Source organism: Kogia breviceps, chromosome 9, assembly GCF_026419965.1.
Source record: "Kogia breviceps isolate mKogBre1 chromosome 9, mKogBre1 haplotype 1, whole genome shotgun sequence".
NCBI lineage: Eukaryota > Metazoa > Chordata > Mammalia > Artiodactyla > Physeteridae > Kogia > Kogia breviceps.
The window spans coordinates 35517334-35538850 of NC_081318.1; the positions used below are offsets into that span (position 1 = coordinate 35517334).

General features: G+C 33.9%; 1 protein-coding gene across 17 annotated transcripts in view; it reads right to left on the reverse strand.

Annotated features, from left to right (window-relative positions):
- Window positions 1–21517, reverse strand: part of FOXP2 (forkhead box P2) — a 534423-nt gene that overhangs the window by 358244 nt on the left and 154662 nt on the right. For 16 of the 17 annotated variants that reach the window (XM_067042303.1, XM_067042302.1, XM_067042293.1 and 13 more), the window contains one exon: window positions 9816–9906. The exons of the other annotated variant lie outside the window; for it this stretch is intronic. The gene's annotated coding sequence lies outside the window, so the exon portion shown is untranslated. The remainder of the gene's footprint in view (window positions 1–9815; window positions 9907–21517) is intronic. 17 annotated transcript variants of the gene reach the window in all.

A 21517-nucleotide genomic window follows, 5' to 3' on the forward strand; every position in this document is an offset into this window, starting at 1 on the left:
CAAAAGACATAGAAACCACTTTTCTATTATTTTAATAACCTTTCTGAACTTTTGGGAGATAAACTTCCATCCCTGTTTTTCCGCTTATGCTCCTTAGTCCTCTTGCCTAAGCCCACCCTGCATTATGCAAATATATTCCTATAGAGTGAAAGTCCGGTTAGGGTCCAACTCCTCAAATAATTATTAAAATGAGTATATTAGAATATTTACAGCTTCAAGCAACAAAAAAACTAAACAAAAAAGGATTAAGTAGAATAGAAAGTTACTATCTCACTTCGTCAAGAGGTAGAAAGGGCTCCAGATACAGTAAATTAATTAATCAAATACCAAATGCATTTATATAAGTTTAATGAAGTTATTTAACATTATTTAATATTTTAATTTAATAATATAATATAAATTAAAAATTCTTGGCTAGGGAATAGAATTATCATAATTGGCCTAAACTAGTCAGTATCCACCCATTGGAACTGGGGATAGGGTCAGTTTCCCATGAAGTATATGTTATGCGGAGTAATGACGTATATCTCAACATCAGGGTTCTGGTAGCAGAGAAAGGATGTTCAAACAACAACCATTAGTGTCTACTTCAAGCAGAGTGACTATACGTCTTCACCTAAGACAACTCCAAGGCACACCTGTTGTCTAGGGTAACTAATAATATTAATAATAATACTCTCAAAAATGTCCTGGATGATGTATAATACAGCTGTCTAGCTACTAGTTGTATATTTTTAAGATTTCAGAGTTAACTTCTAATGTATCTTTGTTACAATTATAAAGGAAAATTGCTAAACCTACAGTGAAAATAAAAATAAGGTTTCAGGATGCATAGTAGGCCGAATAAAATTTTGGAGTAATTATGAAGCAATCCCTTTATATTGACTGAGACAATCATTACAACTCATTCTCACCAGCTTCTTAAACAGATTTTATGGAGTCTTACTAATATTTTCATACCTTAGTCCATGTTTTTCCATTTGAAAGAAGTGCTTTATTTAAAAATATATTCTGTAATTCAGAAGTTAACTGATTTGGACTGTGCTAGCCTCCAAGCATTTAATATACAGAGCTATAAACTGCATCATAAACCTCTTTATGCTTAAATACACACTGTGTTTTGGGCCATAAGTAAGAACCACAAGAAAAGAAGGGCTATTCAACAGTCCTGGGCAACAGAGCATTAAAGGGCTTTAGACCTAGTCTGCCTTAGCTCATATCCTAGTTCTGCCACACATGAACTGTGCAACTCTCTGGGCCCCACTCCTTCACCTGTAAAATGGGGACAATAATGTTCTCTACCTCAGAAGTATCTAACTCATAGGTTGTGAGAATTCAAAGAGTTAATACTGGTGAATCTTAGAAGAGTATCCAGTACTAAATAATCTAAATGTCAGCTATCATCATCATCATCATCATCATCCCCATCATCATCATCATGTGGAGCTCAGGCTGCTGTCTGAGGGACCAGATTCTAATGCTAGAAGAACACATACAATCTCAAAAGTAGCAATGTAAAGAGACAATAAAGTATTATGAAAAGTAGAATTAAGTGCAAAGGAACAGAAAGTGACTAGAGAGAAAAAGTAGGGTATAAAGAAATCAAGGGTGGGATCAGAAACAGACTCACTAAATGCACCTCTTTACTACAAGTTCCTCTCATTTTCAGTTTGGCATGTTGCTAAATGTCTAGAATATATTTTTAAGGGACTAAGGCTTCTCAGTCTCAGTGTAATGCTCTCCTCATTTCAAGAAAACTCCTTTACACATGATTTTCTGAAGGCAAGTTCACAATGAACACCAAAATGTCAAAGGAGATAAATGGTTGGAGTCCAGAGTAAATGAGATGCAGTTCTGGAGAGAGGAATGAACTTTAACATTTCTGGTTAATCAGAGAGAAAAATGTACAGACTATAACAATGAAGAAAACAAATATAAAATGTAAGGGCACTGGAACACTAAGAATATAAAATTATTTAACAAATATTGGGTAGCTGATTATACTTATAGCCTTGCTATATGAGGAAAACTGAAATGTAGTAACTTCTCTTTGAGTTCACTCACAAGAGAACATGAAGCATGTTTATTCCATTCAGCCTTGCATGCTCTCAGAGTCACCCTGAACCCTACTGAACCCTATGGAGGAAAAAGGGTCACATTTATGGTTAAGAATCAAGCAGTTATTAACTGATAATATTACTTAAGAGGTCAAGAAAGAGTGTCAAAGATTTCTTTAAGATGGCTTATTGCTAATATGAGAGTGTCATGTATGCTCTACATCTAACTGATGACAGTCAAAATCATTATGGCATAAGTAGTTCATAGTTGTGAGAACTGATAAAACTGTTGGGTACCCAGAGACAAGAAAACATGTATTTAACGACTATAACTAAAATTAAGCATGAATCATTACCTGAGAAATAAATGAATAAAATATATTAGCAGAGTTTTTTAATGAACTAAATATTTAAGAGGGTATAAACTGAAGTTATCGTGAAATTGGAGAAGCCACAAGAGAAATTACAGAAGAAATTATTAACGTGACAGATTCTTTATAACGTAGAAGAGAAACGCTGTCTTTAATTAGCAAGTTCAGAAACTTTTCTAACAAAATCCTTTTATTGATTTTTCTTCTATAAATATTTACTTTTAATCCGACCCAGACAATCAAATAAGAGATCTTCATTTCCCTGCATCAGTCTTTCCACACATTTTCACACAGGTGCTCAGATCCTTGTATTTTACAAATTAAATATGTCAATACATGTTATCATGTGACAGTAGCATCATATGCTACTGTCATTAAAATCTCATAGAATTCCAGATGCTAAGGTCACTCTAACTTCTTTCTTCCTCCCCAAGATTATTTCAGATGATAATATATACAAAATAAATATTTTAAAATTCTTTATATAAACCTAACACCTGTATTCAAAAAGAAAAAAAAAAAATCACAGGACAGTGTCCAAAAAAGGGTGTTCTCATGTGAACACATACTCTTAATTAATGAATAAAACATTCAAGATCACTCGCATCTTTTAGCAGACTAAGGTTTACTGTTATTTTCCAACTAGAGTGCGCTTTGGCAAATCCATTCATTTGTGTTGTTTATTAAATTCTCTGAGGCTAATGATCCATGCATTTAAGTGTCAGAAAAAGACAAAGAAAAAATCATCACAGTATCGTAGTCTCAAAAGTTCTTATCCATATTACTTGCATGCAGAGGACCGATCCACTGTTTAAGACCAAAAATAAAATGGCAATTGAGACTTATGCTTAACATTTAATTGTATGGACAAGAAAGAATATTTAGGCCCAATATAACAAGAATATTTTTCCCTTGATATACTGAACATGAGAAGTATTCACATCTGTTTCACTGCTTTGCCTTCTTCATGGGCTTAAACCTGCCAAATTATTCCATTTGATTTCAGAGAATTCTCATATGGCAATCTATTTTATTTACTTTATCTTCAATAAAATGGTTCAGTGAGCATTAGCAACTCTGAGACACAGGTTTCAATCAGTCTTCAGGCAAAGGCGTCAATCTATATTAGACCTACTGTGCTCTGAGTTGCAGCTAGAAAGTTGGATAAGGCAGAGCAACGGCAAAAATGTGAGCGAGGCCTAATAAAGCCACAGTGAAGAGAAAGAAAGCTCTCCCCAGGCTATCACAAGCATTGCTTACACAATACCAGGTGCTGGGTTCAATAAATGAAGAACTCCTTAATAAGACTGACAGCTAAAAGGAGGCTTCAGACTCTAACTTTATTTTACATGACACCTACAGTAATAGTCCTCTGTACTCCAGCAGCCAATAGTAAAAACTTGAAATGCCAACAGTTAAAAATGAAGTTCCATATTCACCCCTCCGATATTATAGAGGGGAACAAAACCCTAAAAACATTCAAGCTGCATAGTATTTCTTCTATAACATTTTTATGCAATCACTAATACAACAGTAGTTTCAGTGGACCCTTCCTTACAAATTTGTATGACATTTTAAATATAGCCGCTGGATTAGATTTTAACCACAAAATAGTCAGTACGTTTGAGCAACAACTCATTTTGGAAAATGATATCATTAAAGACTAATTCCAAGAAATGTGGGGCAGTCCTGTTAGATGCCATGAAAATGTCTCCCAAAGTACAAACTTTGTAATAACTGATGCTGGTTCATATTTGATATGGGCTGTATAAAGCAGATTATTGTAATGGTGCTCTTCCCAGTAAATAAGACCATTACAAAAGTACTTAATGTTCAGATGAATTGAAAATCAGGCCAGTTAAAAATCCATACTTTGCTATTTTGTATAATGGTATCAAAAATTTTACTAGTGTATCACTCCAACCCACAAATTAAAAATTATAAATGTAAACTCTCTTTTTTATAGGAACAAATTTCCATTTTTTCCTTTTTTTAAAATATAATGTTGTATTTTTGCCCAGGTTCTATCATCACAGTATAATCAATAGGAGGAAAATTTGGAATGACGGTTTAATGTGAATTTATACAAAAATGTTGTTCTATTACTTGCTGATACATACTTCTCAACTCATTTTTCTGGAGACCAAATGTATTATTTTTCTAACTTAACATTTCAAAGTACAGCACCCCAATTACGTGTACATACATCTAGATGCTTTCGTGTGACGCTATTCTTTACAACTCTATAAGGACATTAAAGGAGAAGAATGGAAAACTAGCATGACAGATTAGTAGAATAGATTCTTCGAACTCAGATTCTGTAAAGGTAAGAGTGTTTTTAACTATTCCAAACAGCTCTTCTATAAGAAAACCAGTACCAGACCAGCACCCAGACCTACCCAGTCCTGAGGAAGCATGACTCTCCAACACAAATGTGATCAGTGAACAAGAGACTAAAAGTGGCCTCTGAATATTATAAAATCAGTATTCCAGGTGAAACCTAAACATTTCACATTTTTTTCTCACTTGGCTCACTTTCTTGTAAACATTCATGCCTACCCCATTACATTTACTTTAGAGACCACATATTCAGTATACCATTAATCCTTGTAATTCCCTGCAAAGTCCAGGCCAGTAATGAAATTAGTGGAAATAATTTTTAGGGGTAATATATTTTAAAATGTATTAATTATCTACTGCTACATAACAAATTACCTCCAAATTTAGCAGGTTTTGACAAAAAAAAAAAAAACACATTTATTATGTCACACATTTTCTGAGGATCAGGAATCCAGGAGTAGTTCAGCTGGGTGGCTTAGGCTCAGGGTTCCTCAAGAAGATGCAGGGAATTGCCAGTTCCTCCACGTCTATTGGCAAGAGGGCATAGATCCTCACCACATGAACCTCTCCAAGGCAACTAGCCTCCCCCAGAACAGGTCATGAGACAGAGTGAGAGATAGAGTGAAAGAGAGAGAGGGAGAAAGGGAAGGAGGGAGGAAGGGAGGGAAGGAGGAAAGGAGAGAGAGAGAAAGAGAGAAAGAAAGGGAAGAAGAGAGGGAGGGAAGGAGGAAGCGAGAGGGAGAAAGGGGAGGAGGAAGGAAGAGAGGGAAGGAGGAAGGGAAAGAGAGAGAGAGAGAGAGAGAGAGAGAGAGAGAGGAAGAAACAGAGAGAAAAACAAGTAAGAACACCCGAAACAGATGTCCTAATATCTTGTATAACCCAATCTGAAAAGCAAAATCCCATCACTTGTACCATATTCTATTCTATCAGCAAGAAGGAGCAACTCTGGTAAATGTGGGAGGGGAAAAATACAGTTGTATGCAAACTAGGAGATGAGGATCATTAAGGACCATTTTAGAGGCTGCCTACCACAGCCCACCCTCTGGACCATAATCATTCACATTCTTCCCATGTGCAATCAGTTCCAAATATGTAAGTTGTACTGGATTCCTAAAGGTCATGTAAGGGTTGATTGAGGTACACTTCAGATTACTGAGTCAGTGTAAGAGTGGATAATTTATAAAGAACATCCTTTGAAATATGATTCTCAAATCAACCACTGTTCTGAATCAAGGAGGTATTTCATATATTTAGAGAATATTTTTTAAGATACTATTTTGTGCAAGGCCACAGGAAATATACACATGATATTATGCAGGAAAAGTCCTGGGTTGGCTAAAAAGGAGGAAAGAAGCAGGAAGTATGTAATGGAAGAAGTAGAGATGTAAATGTGCTTTACAGGCATGGAGAAAGGGAAAGAAACAGTAGGATATGCATTGACAAAGATGTGGGCAAGTGTAAGGCACGTAGTTCAAGGTATACATATCAGTGTAATGGGGAGGAAATGTCGATACTGGGGTTTTGTCAGATCCTGGAGAGTAATAAATACCAGGACAGGCTGTTTTAGTCTGGTGGTTAGCCAGCTTAAAATAATGGATCAGTATTAGGCAGGGAGGAATGGCCTGTTGGGATTTATACTGTGAACATAACTGAGAATAAAATTTTACAGTTAGTGACAATATTCCTTTTTTATTAAATCTTACATAATTGTAAAAAACCCTAAAATAATAGGTTAAATGAATTTTAAATTAAGAAATTCAACATGCTGTGGCAGACAGACTCTAGTGGGGTCCCCACATTCACGCCCTGTATAACTCCCTCCCCTTGCATGTAGGCAGGACTGTGACTTGCTTCTAACTAACAGAATATGGCAAAGCTTATGGGATGTTATTTCAATGGTTATGTTAATATATATACACACACATATATATATATGGCTCCATTTTGCCAGCATTTAGTACGAACTCTTCTCCTGACTCTAAAGAAGCAAGCAACTATGATGGGAATTGCATATGGAGTGGCCACATGGCTGGGAACTGTGGATAACCTCTATGACCTGAGGACCTCAGTCCTACAAATGCAATGAACTAGATTCCGCCAAAGCCCAGTAAGTTTGGAAGAGGATCCTGAACTCCAAATGAAAATGCAGCCTGGCCAATATTTTGAGTAGCCTTGTAAGATCCTGAGCTAAGCCATGCCTGGACTCCTGACCTGTGGAAACTGTTAAGGTAATAAATATAGGTCGTTTTAAGCTTTAAAATAGGTAACATCTTATATAGCAATCAAAAACTAATACACATGCTAATCAAATCACAGAATGTACATTTACAAATTAGTTCCTTTTTACCAGTTCATGGGCCAAAGTTAGAATGCTATTCTGGATACTGACCAGGTGGCCTGGATAATAAATACAGTCAAACTTTGAGATTAATATAATGGGGAACAAAACAACAGCTAACTTTAAAAAACAATGCTTACTATGGCCTTTAAATGTACTCAAACATTTAGTCCTCAAATCAATTCTATAAAGTAAATCGATTCTCTTTTTTCCAGATTCAGAAATTAAGTGTTAGAGAGTTAAATGACTTGTCCAAGGTTTCACATACGGTAGGTTTGTTTTGGAACCATAATTCAAATCTAGGCAATCTGATTTCCAAGTTTACATTCTCAACAGCTACACTCTATAGCCTCTTTGTTTACAGTCTTATTCACTGTTTCATTTTGCCAAGAAATGTATGCACACCATGTATTTGAACACTTGCCCAGCCCCTCTTGGCCAAATCATCTTCCTGTACAGTTCATTTACTTTTCAATAATTTGAAAATTAGAGCAAATATTTTGTCAGGTATGATGCCTAATTTTTAGAAAGTATTTATGAAACTTATAGCAATTTTCTATAAGTATGTGAATGAAGTTTATTTCTACTCCACTGAAATAACTAAAACTGATCTTTTATTTGGATTTAATATTCTTACAACTGAAACTCTGGAAATAATTGTAAATATCATGAAGTAAAATATACACATACATATACACACTCAACTAACCATTTACCCATATACACAAACACTCTCAGTTGGAAGCTGTGTGAAATATTTTAGTTCCCGTTTCAGAAGTATAACCTAGGTCAGGTTCTGTAACCTCTCTGAGATGTAAAATGGGGATAATTGTTTGAAAATAGGAAGATTCAACCGAGTATTTACTTTAGGGATTTCTGGGGGAAAGAAACAGAGGAGTGGTAAGGGAAGAAGAAAATAAGTATTTCTTGAAAATGGCTATGTATTTTCATACATACACAATTATGGACCTTCTGGGAAAAAGACTCTCTATTTTCTAAAAGTCATTTCTTTCATGGTTCCATGATGTTCACTGTCAGGCAACTCTTACTTATAAACCTAAAATCCCCCGGCTATTACTAAAACAAATGTCCTGTTACTACTCAACAAATGAGAATTTAAATATAAAAGGTCTTACAAAGATGGGATATATCAATATAACCATTGTCTACAGTAAGCATAAATCACTAACTCAGAAAAAAGAAAGATTGAGCATAAGCAGGTATGGGTTTTAATAACACGTAACAGTTCATTATTAGCTATAAGATCACAACAAGCTATACTACTTTTTCCAAGTCATTTAAATTCTTTGTCTTTTAGTTTCTCCACTTACTAAACAATGAATAATAATGTCAACCTTACTTACATCATAAGCAATGCAAGAGTAAAATTAATAAGTTTAATGAAAGAGCGAAATGAAGTAAAAAGTTGCCAAAGTGTTTCAAAAATCTTAAATACTCAATAAGTGCGGAATCGTTTTGTTTGTATGTCTGACAAAATTATAAAGTTCGTACAAAACAAGAAAAGTTCCATAGGCAAAACAGTACCCGAGAAATAATTGACTATATAATTCAAGCACATTGACAAAAAACTCTCAGGGAAGATATGGAGTCTCTTTCCAGAGAAAGTTTTAGAAAAGGTTGAGCAATGCAGTCATCACAGTGAGGACCCTGAGACCTGTCCTACGCTTATGATGAACCCCTTGATAAAGACTTCTGGTGAGGATCCTGAGACACTTCCTACACTTACGGTAAATTCCCTTGATAAAGACTTCTGGGGTGGAATGGGCAAGAAAAAAAAAAGAAATCTGAAGAAGTCAGGGCACCATGGTTCCCCTCTTTGGGGGTAAAGACTGGAGAGAAAAATGACGTAAACTCATCTAGAATTTCTTTCAGTTTTCTTTTTATAAGTATATTATTACAGATTTGGCCACCTATAACACACTGCTTTATTGATACCATAGTTAAGAATGACACTGAAAAACTAATTTCACAGAAACATTATAGAGTAAGAGTGGGAGATAAAATCTGCATTTCTTGGAAATGCAACTCATGCTGTCTTTGTAGTCCTTATTTTGCACCAAACAATGGATTTAATGTTCTCTAAATTGACATTGTAAATACCAAGGAAAACTACCATTAGACTCAAAGGAGTATAACATTAAAAAGTAAACAAATGCTTTCTAAACAGCTGACTTGCTAGGTCTCAAAAAGTTTATTTTAAAAAATCAAACTTTCAAGAAAAAATCATTAGTAGTATTCTACTCTTTAGCTGCTGACATTTCTAGATCCTCCCAAAAAACTCAGTATCACCTGGGTCTTAATAAAATAATATTGAACACATCAGTATTAAAGGCCAGCAAAATGGTAACAGAAAATACTCCAAGCACTTTTCTTGTCTAGTAATTTCCTTTCAGTATTTCAAAACCAAATTCACATTCCGCGTAAATTTTTGTTAATTTTCAAAAAACAATGTGAGACCAGTTTTAAAAGGAAGCAGGAGCACAGCAAGGCGTGAAATGAAAAGCCCAAGAGAAGAGACAGTGGTAAAAACTCCTATTGCCATCCTTGATATGTCTCTATGGTTCACTGATAATGTTTTTAACCTTTGGGCAAAGATATTGAACCCAACAATGAAAGGACAAAATAAGTATTAGAAAAACAAAATAAACACAACGAACAAAACAGACTTATCACCGAAAGACCACTTACCTATTTCTTCCAGATCTTCCGCAAGACTTTCGAGTCAACCTTGATATGGAGCCCTAGGTAAATTCAATCCCAGCATCACATTAGAGTAGCCCTGTTAACATAGACAAATAATTGTCACTGCTTTGAAAATTAAGTTTGCATTTGTGTCCCAATTAGTTCCATGACTTCATAGAACATAAAACACATTCAACCTCAAATAAGCATAATGCATTCATTGCTTTGGGAATCTTCAAACGTGTATAAAATTACTTTTCTACATTTTAATTTAGAGATCTTCAAATCCATTGTTTGGTACAAGGCAAGGACTGCAGAAGCAGCACTAGATGCATTTCTAAGAAATGCAGATTTTACTTTCCATCTTACATTGATTTGCCAAGTTTAAACTTTTAATGATTAAATTTTGCAGTTTATAGAATAAAATCATGTATGTCTCAAGGTTCCCAACTGAAAACATGGCTGATTTCAACTGCCTCTTCAGCACATACTTAATGAGCTTTGTAGGCCTTACCACAATTAACAAATTGGTAGTAAGCATTTTCTCCTCATAATCACCATGTAAGGGTTATTACCCTAATACTTATTTGAATTTATATTTTCCAGACCCATTTCCTATTTAACCACTCTCTTTTCTATTCTCTTACTTCTTTAATTTGAATGATTTAGCTCATACATTTCTTAGGCTAAAATAAGTGTTCTGAAGGTCCAACAAAATGATAGGACTTAGTGTATAGATAGTAAATGGACTTTGACTCATAAAACAACTCTGACTGACTGGTAGGGACCACATAAAAAGCTGTAGGGAGACTAAATCTAAGTCTACTACAGGAAAGAGTACTGTGTTCAATTAGCAATGTCTGCCACAGGCATTGAAAATGATGAATGACATCATATGCCATATCTGTTGAACATTTAGGCATTTCACTAATTTTATTTAAATCATGTCCAAACACTTTTGGCTAAAAATCCTTTCTTCCAATGCAATCTTAGTGAGAGGTCAATTAATTAAACAGATAGAAATGAAACATTCTGGTTGAATCAGGACCCCAAATACTCAGTTCCACCACTATTCTCTCCCCAGTTGCCTTGGAGGTATTCCACGAAGCTTTAGTTATACTGCAAAGCATAACTTGAAATCATTATTTTAGTTAATCTTAAGTATTAAGTAACTCAAATTCACAGAAATGTAGGTAATTCAAACTCCTGTTGTTAACATTCTAGCATTCTTCCTCTATTGCTTCTGTTCTCTATATTTCTCTCAATGACAAAATTTTACATAGGAGCAGGCTCTACCCTTGACTTTCCTTGTGTTAATCTTTCTTCCATAATTATTTCTTGCCTGCTATATGCCACCAGAAGATTTCTTATTAAAATGTAGCAGACATTTAGACATTAAAATTAATGTCTAAATTATTTCCTAACTCCATATTGGCTTATTTTCCCCCTTCCTGTATTCATGGATATCAATTTTTCCTAAATCAATCTATAAGTTCTAGATTTTTAAAGAAAACCTAAAAACACATTTTAAAGTATATGTTATAAAAGGTCTATCATTATCAAAGGTAAATTAAAAAATGAAGGGCAAAGAGAAGGAACGAACCCACTCTACCAAACGTTAGGCTACACTACAAGGCCAGGGACAGACACTGAGATATAGAGTTCAGAAATAAATCCACATATCAATGCTAACTTTATGTATGATAAGGATGATAACATATCAAAAGTAAAAGAAAAGGTTGCTATTGACTTATTGTATGGAGAAAGAAAAATATTCTCAGAATATGGCAAAAAGTAAACTTAGCTCCTTAATTCACACCATATACAAATTTGGATTCCACCTAGATTAAAGAGTTTTCAATGTGAAAGTTATCTTTTCAAAGCTAATAGAAAATATTTAGGCGAGTCTTTCTGAGAATTAGAAGTAAAAAGCAATTCTGAAACAAGACCCAAAAAGCATAAATAATGAGGCATAAAATTGATGGATTTGGCGAAGTCAAAATGAGAATTTTTCAGTGAATAATACCATAGGTAAATTTCACAGATAAACTGAGAGAAGACCTAACACAAACAAGGAATCAATATTAGAATAAATACTCAGAGAAAGCTAATAGAAAAATAAGCAAAAAACTTAAAACGGTATACTTTCTTAGAAGTGGAAGACAGCATAGCTCTCAAGTATAGTTTAAAATGCTCAAAATCACTTGTTATAAAGAAGATGCAAATTAAAAATCAATGAGACACCACTTGTCATCAGAATAGCATAAATTTGAATGCTGGATTCTACCCAGTGTTGGCAAGAATGCAGAAAGACAAGCATTCTCTTGTTTACTGCTGATGCAAGCATAAACAATACAGCTATTCTTAAAAGCAATCTGGAAGACCTAAAATGTCAACCTGTTTTTTATGGACCCAAAACACCCTGTGCTGAGCTCTAGTATAGCATATATCAGCTTAGTTTTAATTTCACTTTTTTGTTGACATGCCTTTCTCTCCCACTAATTTCTCCATTTTCATTAATCAAAATTAATGTTGAAAACTGATAAATCAAGAAATAGCAATAATGGGCTTCCTTGGTGGCGCAGTGGTTGAGAATCCGCCTGCCGATGCAGGAGACACAGGTTCGTGCCCTGGTCCGGGAAGATCCCACATGCCGCGGAGCGGCTGGACCCGTGAGCCATGGCCGCTGAGCCTGCGCGTCCGCAGCCTGTGCTCCGCAATGGGAGAGGCCACAACAGTGAGGCCCGCATACCGCAAAAAAAAAAAAAAAAAAAAAGAAATAGCAATAAGAATATCATTTAAAACTATGGATGTAAGCACCAGAAATGTGTTGCCTCTGTGTAGCTGGACTGCACAGTGGGAAGGTACAAGGCAGAGGTCTGCTATTTTTTATTATAATAAGCCTTCTGTTTTATTTGATTTTTTTTAACTCTGTGCATGTATTTCTTTGACCAAAGTCAATTTTAAATACAAAAGAAAAAGAAGCTAATTTTTAAAATAAACAAAGAACATATCATCATTGCAGCATACAGATTTTATTTTAATAAGCAGATATTATTTTAGTAAATTAAACCTCAAGGAAAAAACAAAACATGTCATGGAATATTGATCACAGTGATCATAATGATCACTTAATTATATACCAAATGATAACTTAAGAATCAAATGATCACTTAACTGGATAAGGGGGAAAAAGCTTAATTAAAAAAAAAAAAGAAACAAAAAGAACCTTAAGCCAGTAAAGAAAACTAAGAAACTGGAAAAGGCAAAAGCAGAGCCAGAGAGGCAAATTAGGATTCTCTTACATTTACACATTCACATGCGTGGATTGGTTGCTGACTATATGCCAGGCACTGTCCGGGCTCTGAGACAAAGCCACAACCCTGCTCTCATGTAGTGTGCAGTACAATGAGGAATATGTAAAGGATGATGATTTCAGTGTGTTGAGAAATAGGATGTGTGTATATGTGTGTGTGTATATATATATATACACACACAGGGGAAGCATCCAATTTAAGCTAAGACACTCAAAGATGTCCTGAATAGAAGTTCACAATTACAAACACTCCCTTTTCTAATTTCTTCTAGCCTTTTAAACTGGATTACAAATTTATTTAAGGTTTGCTGTGGTAGGAGAGGACAGCATCACTCAAACATTCCCAGAGAGTTTGAACTGTCTTCTTTAAAGGAACTGTATTAGATGAAGTGAACAATTACTAGGTGTTTTAATTTTGCTGTATTTATATTTTCCTAGGAACTCCTGGATACTCAAGAAAGAGATTTAGTTTTCTAATGTGTTACTTGGAACTCTTTGTTTCTACTCTCCTGTCTTTTAATTAACAAAAATGAAGATATGTCCTAAAAGAAATACTATCATTCAATTGTTTTCTAAACAAGAGAAAAAAATACATTGTGCAAACCTTAAGTTTAAAAAAGTGTCTTTTGAATTCTACTGCAAAATAGTATAATACAAAATCCTCTGTCTAGTGAACGTCACGATTTGGAAAAATATACTCAAAATCTGAAGTAAATAAACAAAATGCATTTGTTATATAGGTCATAATGTGTAATTGACAATTAAAAGTAAAAATTACACTAAAATTTTAGATGCTGTTTTCACACAGATGTGGTTATAATTTTGAAAATTCAGCATAGGTCTTCTCAGAGAATGGTGAAACCTAAGAATTATTTTCTTATCTCAAAACAAACTAGCTAACTATAATCACATCTGAGAATGTAATAATTGACCATTGGTTACAAAGGTTGATAGTATAACCAACGTTTCAGGGAAGAGAAAATAAACAACCAAACCCCAGCAGAGCAACAGACTCAGGTTTAATTCCAGTTGTTGGGCAATGTGGATATACGCTAATAGCATAAAAGAAACAATCATAGGCTTTGGAGGAATGGGGAAAGGTTTTTAAAAATTATTCAGAAGGGAGTCCATATTCTATATGAATAGTTATTCCATTCCTACCAAAATTTATGAAGGGTTTGGAAGGTATTTTGCAACCGGCATTTTTCCTTTTTGCATCAGGCATTTACATGAGAGGAATGTCATATCATTATCATTTTGTACAGATGTTGCAAACATCAAGAAAGGACATAACTAAGATTTTTTAAAGCTGGTTCCGCAAAAGCTAAATGCTGTGAAACTGCCCACAGAAATATAGAGAGCTCACTACAATTAGCATTAATTAATTTAAAGGTAGAAGCAATGCTAGGTCAGTTACATAAAGGATTCTGCTTTCTTGGACTTCACTCAGAGCAAAAGTCAGAGCCACTGGGTGGAACTGTGTAAAAATACATGACCATATTTACACAAATACGTAAAAACACTTTAAAATCAAATTTCATTTGTTTCTATTCTTCATCGTAGTAAGAACATTTAACATGAGATCTTGGCTCAATAAATTTCTAAGTGCACAATAGAGTACAGTTACCTGTAGGCACAATGCTGTACTGCAACTCTCTAAAATCTATTTATCCTGCATGACCAAATTTTATAACTGCTGAACAACAATGGTTAATTGCATAAAAGACTTTCTTCCTCTTCAATCACTGAAGTTACTGAACAACTCCTAAGTACCAGGTTTGCTATCTGCTGGAGACACAGAGATAAAAGATATTCTCTCTGCTGACTGCTGAAGGACTGGTTAAACATGCAGTAAATATGCTTCTGAATGAATGATATTCCCCGAAGCCAAAGATAGATCCTAAGTTAAAATGTGATACCGTGTAAGCAAAAGTAAACATGGGGTGATACCAACTATAACAGCAATTTGCCTTGTGAAAATAATTATTTATGTGGCAGGAGTAGAAGGTGACACCTCTGTCTGAATTGGAACTAAATGCCCTTATGAATTTCTCATGAAGTAACAAAAAGAATAATTCTTATATTCTAAAAGCTGGAGACTTCTGAGTATATTTAAATTTTTCTCTATGTTTTATTTAAAAATTACTGGAAGTAAATAATTTTGATGACATTTAAAGTTAGAAAAAAGGCTCATCAAGTGAGCATAACTCACTTTTCACACAACACGTAACTTTCATAAAAAAAACTTTCAAGCTTAGTGGAGCTATTTTATAATAATAATTGTCAGTTATTTTAATGAGAACTATTAAAGTCATATAAATCATAAACATGCAAATATATGCTTCTATAAATCAAACTGAATAATAAATTCCAAAATAACAAATACTGTTTACTATTTCTAACAGGTTGTGGAAGAAAGAAAAACCACACAGTACTCTTGACACCATTACTAACAGAGTAAAATATTAAAAATTGGAGAAGGGAAAAAAGCACTTCAGGCAATAAAATTAAAGTATGAATTCTGACCCTAAATTCCAAAACTTTTACAACCATAGGTAATAGGTTGAAAACAAGCTCCTGGGTTCAAACACAGGCTAGAGGTGACTTTAATTAGTTCTACAGAGGCATGTGTTCAGCGGGAGCTCAAAAAACACAGCACTAAGTTAATAAAAGAGAATTTCTTCAAAAACCACTTTAGTTTTTGTTGTTGTTTTTGACTGAGAGTATAAGACTAAATTAGAGGAAAACGGCAAAGAAAAATTCAAGAATGCTACTAGTAGAATTAGTAAAGCAGGTTTAAACACTCATATAACAAAGAACACATAGATCAGATTTCCTTTCACATACTTCATTGTAGTACAATGCCTAAGCCTTAAAAACATGCATCAGACAAAAGGGCTTTCTTTCTCTGTTTCCTTTTATTCTCTTGCTCATCCCTTCCTATTATGGCAATTCCCTCCTTTTCGTTTTACTTGTATAAGAAAATAAGTATGCTCATTCTTTTTGATGTTGACCAATAATTGTTTTTATTAATATCGATACCAAGTTTAATAGCAGATCAACATTTATGACCTTCAGAGCAAATCCCTGGATCTATAATTTGCTTATTTTCTTCTCCTATTTTCAGGGACAAGAAGGTCTCATTTTCAACAAAAGTAACATAACGCTCAAGTCTGTAAACAGGGCTTGGAGAAGTAAGTGGAAAACCTTAACGTGGATGAAAATGACTCTGCAGCTGCTTTCTTGATGCTGGAGATGCTTGGTCCATCTCTTTCAAACCAAAAGAAACATGATGCAGGCAGTCTAGAGAACCAGAACTCCAACCTTAGGGAAAGCCTTTTAAAGGACGTAAGAAAGATTTAAGGTATTGGGAGTCGTATCCATAGCCACAACTATATAAGGAGTCTGATAACCCTGGATGACTTGGAAATTTCATGTTTTCTCAACCACTTGTCAAATGATTCCATCCCCAAATCCCTTCCTTGACAAATTCATAGTCCTAATCGTATACCAGTTCTCTTGGCTTCTAACACAATACAATGCATTTATCAATAAGGAGAATCCTCTACATATTGACATTTGTCATAAAAATTTTTCAAGGGTAACACCAGCATATTGTCACCCAGGATACAGTATTTGTTTCATAAATGCTAAATTAATATTAAAACTACTTAAATTTACGAACCTCTTACTTCCTGCCTATCCACAGCTTTTTATTCAATACTTCTGTTTTCTCAAATTGAATATTCAGCTGAAGTTCCACCAACACAGAGCTACTTCTATCATCTAACCTAATCTACCCAGAACCCAAAATTTAAAAACAATTTTTTTTCAGAAAAATAAGCTCTTGAATGAAATGCAACTTGAATTGAGCAATGTTTTTTTAACTTTTTATTTTATATTGGAGTATAGCCGATTAACAATGTTGTGATAGTTTCAGGTACACTGCAAAGCGACTCAGCCTTACGTATACATGCATCCATTCTCCCCCAGACTCCCATCCCATCCAGGCTGCCACAAAACATTGAGCTGAATTCCCTGTGCTATACAGTAGGTCCTTGTTGGTTATCCTTTTAAATACAGCAGTGTGTACATGTTGAGAGCAATGATTAAGAAAATCACTTCCACTGGAATGCACTGGGTCAAGCAATGGATTCTGAAGTCAATTTATTGTCAGCAAAGAAAATAAAATTAGCAGGTAGGTTCAAAGAAGCTAGATCAGGTGAAGAGGTATGACCATTTTACAGTACTGAATCTCCCTTCAATTCTTCTTACTTCACAGATGTACTTATTTCATCTGTTTACAGAAGCTATTCCATACATTTATTAAAGTAAAGCAACACAGCTATGTAAGTTATGAAACAAAATGCTTTGATTGAATTTTCTTACATAAACTCATATCTAATTCAATATAGGTTGTTCAAATTTCAGGCTGGCAGCTTTAATAAAAACATTACAGTCTCCTTCTTTTTTTCTTCTTTCACTAAAAGAACAGTCATCGTTTATCTGATAGCTATCTCTTATGTTGTTTATTTATTGCTGACAATAATTCTTAATCATCATTTGATTCTGGGAGTTTATTTTATTCTATGCCCTGGGTGAATGCTTATAACTCTAAGATGAGATTCATATAAAGGCCCCCAATGCATTCAAATCACTAAGCAATAGTCCATTTCATAGATAAAACTATCTATTACTCCAATTCTTCTTTCTATTTTTTAAATCAAATATTAGTGGATATTTTACCACCATACAGTGTGAAATAAAGCAAATTATCAGGGTCAACAAGTGATAAAATTTATGTGAGCTAAAAATCACAAAAGCATCATTAGTTTCAGAATTGAAAAAGAGATTGTGATTATATGAATATATTGCCAGAAACTTTACAAAACACTTTTTTCAAATATTCAAGTAAATACAACTTGAAAATTGACAGAGGAGAGCACCAACTTGACCGCGCTGTACCCTTTTCTGTGTACTTTTATTTAGATTAGAATCTGTAGGGAACTGGATTCCAAGTATAATCTGGTGGGTTTTTTCCTAATGGTTTTTACCCACAAAAACATATCTGTAGGCCAACATTTATTGAGGATTTATGATGTGTAAGCACTGTGCTTGGAGCTTCCCAGATACCAAACCAAACTGACAAGAAGCTCACCAAGTGTTCACAATAGTTAAACATATATCCCTGAAAATTCAGCAGGAAATCCAAAATCCCATTCTCATACAGTTTTCTGAATTATCTTAAAGTACTCTTCACAGCATATCAAGCCGAACATTTTACAAAACCATTTCAGGGGTATCATTTGAAGATCCACAGAAGTATACCAAAGACAAGAAAAAAATATTTGCAAGTATACTCACTTAGCTATTGAAAATGTTTCTCAATCAATTATTCAACTGTGCTAGATTCTTATTAACCAATATCAGTCTTCCTTACAAAGAACTTTCCTGATGAAGTGAATTATTTGTCAGTGTGTTCTAATTTCTAAGCACTTAGGTACCTATATGAAAGGGGAGAAACTAGTTAAACTCTTTATACTTTCTTAACATGGCTGTATCCATCATTTCAAATGTTAATTTTAGCAACTCCGCTAGTTTTATTTCCAAAACTTTCATAGAATTATTGGATTAACAAAGATTTATTGAGATATCTGGATACAATGTGTTTTTAAAAATGTAAATAGCTTTCTCATTTGGCCTATTTATCTACAAAATCTCAGAGAATGTATTTAAAGAGACATACCTTATACATGGTTAGAGAACTGCAACAGTTATTATTTGTGTGGGTCATGTTACATCATAGAATAAGAAAATTAATTTATCATTGAGCCAGTTATAGAAATAAGCATTCTAGATAAGCTAGCTATTTCTGTATTATATAAATGAAAACTTATACTTGGGATGATACAAATAAATATGGTTTAGTTTCTGAAAAAATAAATAGTAACTTGAAAGTTTACTGAGATATTCAACTAGAGTATTTTAAAAATAAGTGGAGTTTCTGGCTGACTCTTCAAATACAACCCAGAAAATTCAACTTTACAGAATTATCTTTCCTTCCATTAAGACTGATCACAATTTTTTGCTTCTTGTTTTCTTGAATTTTTTATTTATAAATAAAAGTATCTGCCATAAGTAAGCTCTAAATATTTGTCTGAAATTGAATGAATGAATGAATGATCGTTACTTTAAAAACATATGGCTCTAGATTATAAAATGAAGTAATCTCTGATGAACAACCTTAAATGTATCTCTAATGCTGGTGGGGGGAAATATAATTCTGAAATGTCTGTTTTATTGACAGTCATGAACAACAGAAGGACCAAAAGGCTTTTAAAAATACATTAAAAATAGTTGCATTAACTCATTTAAGAGATTCATATTAGTAGGATCTCAATTTAATGGTATTAAAATAAATTCTGAAACAAACCAAGAGAATCATGTAATTTGCACATCAAATATAAACTGTTTAACTCAAGAATAATATGTACTAATAAATAAGGAAAAGGAGATGCTTCACTGTCACTTCTACTTCCTCATCCAGCATCTTTAATTTTCATTACAAATGTAAAACATTTTCCTTTTTACAGTTACTTTTGTCTCAAATAATTATTTTCTCTCTGTTTATCCCTATTCAAAATATCAACAGCATGACTCTCTAAACAACTTACAACTATATACTTGTCTGCTTGTATACCCCTGGGCATACCTTAAGCTCTAAACCATATCAAGCTCAGCAACTTGTACATAAAGTATATGCATTATTTGTTTATTTACCTAGAATATCCACTGGTATTTAAGGTTCAGATAAACAGTTATATGTCAATTATATCTAAATACAAAAGGTACAGATAAACACAATAAGCTAGTGTTGTCTTTATATAGTATTTAATCATTGGTCTGATTGCTCCAAAATAAAGGGAGAATTATTTTGTCCTCAATTGTTGATCATAATTCCTTTATAATACACATTCAGTATAATACATACTCAACACAAGCAAAATTTTACTTCGCCTAATTTATTTTTGTGCCTCCCATAATTTAGCACTACTACTAATCTATAGCAGTGGATATCAAGAAACAAACACTGGAAAATAATCCCCTCACAGACACACATACACATAGTCCTGAGTAGTCCTACAAATGATTTTTCCAATTTTCTCTTTAAAAGCAATAATAGTGCTACAGCATCACAGTACTGAAAATGAGTGACCTACTGACATAGAAGCTGTGCCTTCTGTGGATACTTTGTGAGTCTGAAATTGATTTTCTTCATTTTAGCCTGTGAGGGGTGTAGACATTACCCATCATCAGAGTAAGTAGTGGCACTAACAGAACACATTAAAGAAACAACAACTGTAAGAAAGTCAGAAGCAATAGTTCTAGGATCACTTCCCAGCAAAAAAGAACTGGCTGTTTGCACCCACTATGCTCTTTCTTAAAACGCTATATCTATATTCTGACATGTTGTATTTTTGTTGACAAAGTCTAATGCATAGCTTGCATAGAAACTTGAGTGGTAGTTTTCAAAATGTGAGTATGTCTGCACTCAATCTGAAGTTTTAATCTGAATTTTATTTGCCTAGATTCTGGTCAAATACATATGTTCTAATATTACCCTACATGTGAGCAGATTCCCTTTTACACAAATACCTATAATCACATAATGGCCTTACCTCCATGTCCTACCAGGTAGCCTATAAATATAATGCTTTGTTGATTTGATTATAATAAATTCCATACATGAAAAGTAAAATCCTAGTTTACATATTCATGTTCATAAGCAGATGAATGAATAAACAAAATGTGATATATGTATACAATGGAATATTATTCAGCCTTATAAAAGGAAAGAAATTCTGACAGATGCTACAAAATAGATGAACCTTGAAGACATCAGTGCTATGTAAAATATGCCAGTTACAAAAGGAAAAATATTGCATGATTCCACTTATATGATATATCTAGAGCAGTAAAATTCACAGAGACAGAAAGTGAAATGGTGGTTGCCAGGGGCTGGGAGAGGGGGAGTTATTATTTAATGGGTACAGAGTTTCAGTTTCACAAGTTGAAAAAACTTCTGGTGATGTTTGCACAAAAATGAAAAGGTACTTCATGTCACTGAACCATATATTTTATAATGGTTAAAATGGTAAATTTTATGTTAGGTATATGTAACCAAAATTTTAATTTATTATTAAAATTTGTAGGACTTCATGTAGGAGCAAATCTGTGAAGTACTACAGGTAGAGTTCATAAACAAGAATGATTATGTACTGTTTTGGGTGAAGGTGGAGATCAGGAAAGGCTGATGAAGGACTTAGCATCCCACTAAACATTAAAGATAGATGATATTTAAACAGGGGAAGGTAGGAAAATATGAGCATAT